Consider the following 7,583-nt stretch of genomic DNA (forward strand, 5'->3'; position numbering starts at 1 on the left):
GTACTGTGGTGACGTGGGGACTACGACCAGAGCCGGAGCCGCCACCGTGGAGGGGAGCCCACCCAGACCCTCCCCTAGACTGTGTATGGTGCGCCCGGAGTTCGCGCCTCAAGGGGGGGGTTATGTCACGCCCTGGCCTTATTATTCTTTGTTTTCTTTATTATTTTAGTTAGGTCAGGGTGTGACATGGGGAATGTTTATGTTTTGTTGGTTTTGGGTGTTTATTTGGTAAAGGGGTTATGGGGTGTAGTAGATGGTTTTGTGTTGAGTGTATATGTCTAGAGTTGTCTATGTTGGTTAGTTATCTAGGAGAGTCTATGGTTACCTGAATGAGTTCCCAATTAGAGACAGCTGATTTCGGTTGTCTCTGATTGGGAGCCTTATTTAGGGTAGCCATAGGCTCTCATTGATTGTGGGTAATTGTCTATGTAAGAACGTTTGTAGCCTGTTATGTTTGTGCACAACGTTTGTAGCTTCACGGTCGTTTTGTTGTTTTGTTAAAGTGTTTTGTTCGTGTTCATCTTCGTGTTGTTATAATAAAAGAAGATGGCTTATTTTCCAAGTGCTGCATTTTGGTCCGTTAATCCGCCACACGATCGTGACACTGACCTGCAGTGTGTGTTTTTGTGTGTGTTTTAAAATGGATGCCAACCCCACTGTGGCATTGAGCCATTAGACATCAAATATATTATTTTTAAAACCTGACTGTTAATTATATGGTTCAAGTCCAAAGGCAACCTTACTAGTTTGGAGAACTCCCATCAATTCCCCTGTACTGAAAAAAAGAGAGAACAAAATACACACAAAGATGACAAACTATCATAATGTGAAGTTTCATTACAGCCATACAAAACTAGCAGGTTGGCGTTTTACTAACATTAGAACTTGATGATGCACAGCAGCTTGCATTGAGAGGCTCTGGGGATAGTGGTTCAAAGCAGCAGCAGTGGCTTCGCTGGTCAAACTGGTGGTCTCCACAGCATCGGTGGTGGCTGGACATTTTAGTCAGGACCTTCCTTCCTTCATTTCCACAGCAAAGCTGGTGGTCTTCATCGTAGAGGTCTGTGGGACAGGTAATAACAATTGATCAGATGTACTGTTTAAAGCACAGAAGTGCTTTCAGGTGCTCAAGTGTTACAAGCTTGACATTGTGAAGGGGAGTGAGTGAACACAGAAGCCGTGAAGTGCAGGTGGGAAATGATGTTGTCACAGGGAGTCAGCATGAAAGAATTGGGAAACATCTCCCAAACAGCTTTCGAAGTAGACAAACCTCTACAGGACAGTTTGAGAGCCAAGTCTAAAATAAACACTACAACACCACCTCTGTTTATGCCTTTGGGGAGAATAAAACAAACACAACTACATCATCAATGATGACAGCAAACACGTCAATAGACCGGACCTCACTGACCTTTTCCACAACACTTGGCATGGGGCTGGGTCCTGGTTAGGATCCGTGAGTCACAACACAGTTGGTTGAGTGGGTCGTAGGCCCTCAACCCACAGCAATCTGACACCAGCTGGCTCACATTCAGAGTTAACTGACCTGCAACGGTTGAATCACAGATAAACACCCACACAGCAAATTCAGGAGGTGCTGAAAAAATTATGATTTTAACCCAGTTACCAGGTTTGAGTGAATAGGTACAACAGGAAGCCTGGGTGAGGCCGAAGGCCCTTTTTCCACAGCAGGACAGCCCCGCCCCTTTATGCCGTACTCCTTCACAGCAGGTGTAATCTAGAACGTCATAATTAACCCCGCCGCAGACGTGATCTCTGGGAGACCTGAAAGGCAGAGGCTCATCTTCATGTCTAGAGGGCATTATCTTCATCTATATGCAGCACATCAACTAGACATAGACACAGTGGAGTCACAATGCTCACACTTACACTTACATCATGATGACACATCTTAATTAAAGAAAGGTAGTAGGATGAAGTTGCCCCTAAACACTTTTCTAAGGTCAGTTTTACATATCCCCACTAAAGATCTGGGCCCAAGGGCAGCTTCTAACCAGAGCAGAGATAATAAGGGCACTTGCTATACTCACATGCCGTAGAACTTCTCAGCATGGACGGAGACTGGAATTCCAAAAGGATTGACCTGCCCTGTGAGACAAGTAACATCACCACATCAAGACAATGTCCTGGCTACGTATTCTGTGAAAAGCGCTATCTCAGCTCATGCTATTATTCTAAGTGTGATATTTGCAAAACACTCACTAAGACAATATTGTAACTGTAAATCGCTTTACGGTAAAAAAAATATATATAATGTTTTAAAATAGCATTTTTGCATTTTACAACTGCCTGTCTCAGTGACTGAAGTTGATAGGATAAAACACGTGGAGATAATTCTATGATAAAACGCCTGAAAAACTAAGTACTATCAGGAAACAACGAAGAGGAGCCCACATTACAACACCATCTCTGCTGTCTACTGTACACGCATCAATCTGAGAGGCAGAGTAGTAGCCCAGATTACAATACCATCTCTGCTGTCTACTGTACACACATACATCTGAGAGTGAGAGTAGTAGCCCACATTACAATAACATTTCTGCTGTCTACTGTACACGCATCAATCTGAGAGGCAGAGTAGTAGCCCAGATTACAATACCATCTCTGCTGTCTACTGTACACGCATCAATCTGAGAGGCAGAATAGTAGCCCACATTACAATACCATCTCTGTTGTCTACTGTACACACATACATCTGAGAGTGAGAGTTGTAGCCCACATTACAATAACATCTCTGCTGTCTACTGTATACACATAAATCTGAGAGGCAGAATAGTAGCCCACACAGCCCTACACCTCTCAACAGCTGGCCCCATTAATTCATACAAACAGATGCAAGAGATGATAGTGCTTTCCACTTACCATGTGCGCTGTAGCAGGGTAGAGTCAGAAGAACTGCACAAATGAAACAAACAAATGTTAAGGAATGGAAGTCCAGAGATTGTACACACAAATTCTAGCAAATGTGCAGAGTTTGATAGTGATGGTCACGTACCAAACATCAGTAGTGGAGTTGTCATGGTGTTTCCTTCCATAAAGCATTCATAGATGAGAAACTAAGATGCACTGAGATAAGTAGTCCAATTCAGCCCCACCTACAAGCACCACCCCTGACAACAATATCCAATTACCTTGTGATCCCAAAATATCCATACTATGACCCCATCTCAATCATTTATATGTTGTATGAGTCATTGTTTGGCTGGGACCTGCTTTTCCAGTGGCAGTGGAAAAAGGGATTATTGCTCCATATTTGAAAACATCAACAGACTTTTCTAAGAGCCACCCATTTTCTTCCTTAACTCGATTTAATGGCGCTGCAGATGGCTATATCAGACCGCTGTTATATTATATTTTAGCACCTCTACTTCCCGCGGCTGTGGATACAAGTGCATACATTCCCTTTAGATGGTAAGATGTTGCCATCTGCCGGTCTTTGGGCTAACACTGACAACAGTGTACAGACCACTGATTGAGATTGTTCTCACATTAAACATCTTCTCCTGGTATGGGAAGCTCTCAGTCAGGAACATGAGTAAACTGGCACAAGATGTCTGTCAGGCCAGCAAAACAATCTGCAGTGAACAGCCACAACTCCAAGAAATGTACACACACAAGGAAAGCACTCCAGGTCTTCAAGGACAACACCCACCCACTGCACCTATCCGGTCGGGCAGTGCTTCATTTGTAAATCTGCAGGTGCCGTAACAAAATGGAAGAGGGGGGTGGGAAAACGCACCTTTATAAAAGAGGATTGTGCGCATACCATCGCATTTGCGTAGTGGCACAGAGTAGGCCTAGAGCAGAGGAGCTTACAGAAGTTGTACACATGGGGAACATTTTTAGTAGCCTAGGGTCTGCGAAAATGTTTGCCTTTATGAACGCATTTCATGCAAGTATACGTGATTTAACATGACTAGAGACTTAAGCGGAATCTTTCTTTAATGCATCAAAAATGACAGGCTACTTTGACACTGACAAATTGACATAGATAAAAACGACCTCAGACGATGAATATCCTAGGCCGACGAGTGGAGACCCACGAATAGAGCAATATGAGGGGGAAACTATTGTCCTAAAAAAAACGTTCTAGTTCCATTGACTCACCCAATGATGAGTTCTTTGTAACACAGTGCTTTTCGCTCCAAAGACCCATTTGGAAGTTGATCAAATATTTTGACCGACAGACAGATTAGAGTCTTCTCTTTTAAGCCGCAGCCATTTGCTGTCCAACCTGTGTTTAGTGTTTTCCCGTGACTGTATTTGAAATCATTACTGTGAAATTATCTGGCTGCATGCTGTTCATGGACAGTCGTAACGCAAAAATCAGCTGATTGATGTTAGGTGGCTCCTGACTGTAGGCTATAAATGCCTTGTGATTGGGCTACACACAATCCACAGCTAGATACATTTTTAAAAGCTATTGATCCTCTGTGGCTAAATTACACTCTTTAGTGTAGTAGGTTATTCTGAATTATTTCATTTATTTCTGTACAGACAGCAGTAGGCTAATTGTATAATTTTGGCAAATGTATTTCAATTTATCAGGGGGTGATGCAGCACCTTCAGCGACCTTCCCGTGGCTATTATTCTATAGGCCATCAGGGAAAAAATCTAACTAACTGCATATTAAATCATTGTAAAACAAATACCACAAAATTATGACTTGCAACGTTGGAGACATTAAAGTTGCAGGCTCATTCATGTCTGTCAGAGCAGTGAAAGAGAGAGAGATCATATCTCATTCTAGTTCTATGAGAGGCACACTTCTCTCTCTCTTACCACAACAGCCAAGCGTTGGTCTCAAACAGGCTACAACGTTGAGCACACCTAAACACGGGCGGGCCCAAACCTAATTAGAATATCAGGTGTGGGCTAAAAATTGAGGTTTTCACAATACGTTTTCTTGGGGAGAATTAGCGAGGAGGCAACTCAAATTATTTCATTGCTTTTAATTAGAATTGTTACACTGCAAACAGTGACAATTGTTTTTCATGCCACGAGAGGTAGGCTACCGAATCCAAACTTAATAGACAATAAATCATGTTTTAGTTTCTATTCTATCTTATCATACCAAACATTAGTAGTGTAGTGGTCATGGTGACTCTTTCCATAAAGATGGATTAAAGATGCACTGAGATAAGTAGTCCATTACACCATTACACTAACCACTGGCAAGCAGAAGATATATTTGGATGACTAAGGTCAACACACAGCTGCTACAGATACTGATCACAAGAATGTGAGAAACAGACAAAACTGAAGGTGTGGAAACAGAGTGGGTGGCTCAGAGCCACCTCTGCAGGAAGTGCAAATCAGAGTGAGGTAATGCACAGGAAGCTATTTGTTTGTCCGTAGAACCGGATCCACAATTTACCAGGGGGAAAACCATCAACTTCAATGGATTCATAAGCACACCCACATACACACACACAGACACAAACACACACACACAAGGGGAAAGTTATTGTTCAACATGTCATTGACAGTTCATGGGACATCCATTGAAGGGAGTAGAAATGACGGTATGGATGCAATGTCATTGGTTGTTCTGGATGGGACTTTCCTGCTGGATCTCTTGTTGCCAAGCTGATAAGCAAGAATGTAATAAGAGAATAAATGAATTTGTTGCTCTATGTGTTTTGTGTTGTGTAACAGGATATCACAGTGTGATTGTATAGTATCCATTTTAAAAGAAAATCAGAAGTATGACAGGAAAATGTTTTTTTATTTTAATTTTTTACCTTTATTTAATTAGATTAATGAGATGTTACTCCTAACCGGCACCGGTTGTTTTAGTTACAGTTGTCTTGGCATGAGGCCCGCGGCCCCCCTTTCTGAAGGCCCTCAGATCAACAAAACATTTTTTCGCAACTCACTCGGAGTTTCAACTTACTCAACTTAAGTCAGAATAGTAAAATACACAAGGTGCAATTTCTAAATTGTCTCTTGTTATATCAGTCAATGACAGTCACTCAATTAGCCCACGTCAACTAACATTTTTTCGATTGGTAGCTTATCTTAACGTAGTAATCAAATCAATTGTTGTAAGTCACATTCACACGGTTAGCAGATGTTATTGCGAGTGTAGCGAAATGCTTGTGCTTCTAGTTCCGACAGTGCAGCAATATCTAACATGTAATCTAACAATTCCGCAACAACTACCTAATACACACAAATCTAAGTAAAGGAATGGAATAAGAAAAGGTACATATAAACATGTGGATTAGCAATTACAGAGCAGCACGGTCGAATTACCGACCCGGGGGCCCCCATTGATTTTGTTAGTCAGTCTCACTCAGATATCATAATAAAAACTGCAAACGTTTCTCTCCACCCTATGGCAAAATATATAGAATTGCATGAAATTAGTTATACAATTACTAAATATTCTCTCTGCCCCATGGCAAAATGTTTAGAATTTCATAAAATTTGTTTTAAAACTGTGATGTTATCTGAATCTGTTTTTGTCAAAACGGTCAGGGTTAGTACTGTAGGAATTAACCTAAAATAATCTTCTCATCAACTTTGGACACATTCCTACCTTGTGAGTTGCGTTGATTGAGACAAACAGTAGCGTGGAATGGGGGTGTAGCTAGTCAAACCAGACAAGTCAACCTGCAATCAGTCCTGCAACTCTTTGGGTAAAAACAATCAGATATATTCAATGAACAACTCAATGACTTATCAAAAACAAAAAAGCTGATTAAATTTGCATTTATTTATTAAAAACACTTGGAAAATTAAACACCTAAAATGTGTACAACATTTACAAAGCTCTCTCTTAAGGCTGAGTCTAACCACAGGTGAGTCAGGGAAGGCTGACTGAAAAGTACATTAATAGAGTTGACCTATTTTAATGTAAAGAATTGCAGCTCATAACAAGGGGTCGTCAAAAGACTTCTCAACATGTGTGTGTGTTTTTTATTTGATCATGTTTCTTAGAAAGGATAACAGCTACTACAGCTTTTTTAAATTTCACCTTTATTTAACCAGGTAAGCTAGTTGAGAACAAGTTCTCATTTACAACTGCGACCTGGCCAGAATAAAGCCAAAGCAGTCCGACACAAACAACAACACAGAGTTACACATGGAATAAACAAGCGTACAGTCAATAACACAATAGAAAAAAAGAAAGTCTATATACAGTGTGGCATGAGGCGGTAGGCAATAAATAGGCCATAGTAGCGAAGTAATTACAATTTAGCAAATTAACACTGGGAGTGATAGATGTGCAGATGATGATGTGCAAGTAGAAATACTGGTGTGCAAAAGAGCAGAAAAGTAAATAAAAACAATATGGAGATGGGGTAGGTAGATTGGATGGGCTATTTACAGATGGGCTATGTACAGCTGCAGCGATCGGTTAGCTGCTAAGATAGCTGATGTTTAAAGTTAGTGAGCGAAATATAAGTCTCCAGCTTCAGCGATTTTTGCAATTTATTCCAGTCATTGGCCGCAGAGAACTATAAGGAAATGCGGCCAAAGGAGGTGTTGGCTTATGGGTGACCAGTGAGATATACCTGCTGAAGCGTGTGCTATAAGGCGGAGCTTTACTTAGC

General features: G+C 41.2%; 1 long non-coding RNA gene across 1 annotated transcript; it reads right to left on the reverse strand.

Moving 5' to 3' along the window:
- Positions 1–1,633: 1,633 nt before the first annotated feature.
- On the reverse strand, positions 1,634–3,225 carry LOC129831556 (uncharacterized). The gene is made up of 3 exons (XR_008755756.1): positions 2,884–3,225; positions 2,052–2,109; positions 1,634–1,785 (listed from the first exon to the last, which is right to left on the reverse strand). It is a non-coding gene; the product is annotated as an uncharacterized LOC129831556 (long non-coding RNA).
- Positions 3,226–7,583: the final 4,358 nt, after the last annotated feature.

Source organism: Salvelinus fontinalis, chromosome 33, assembly GCF_029448725.1.
Source record: "Salvelinus fontinalis isolate EN_2023a chromosome 33, ASM2944872v1, whole genome shotgun sequence".
Lineage (NCBI taxonomy): Eukaryota > Metazoa > Chordata > Actinopteri > Salmoniformes > Salmonidae > Salvelinus > Salvelinus fontinalis.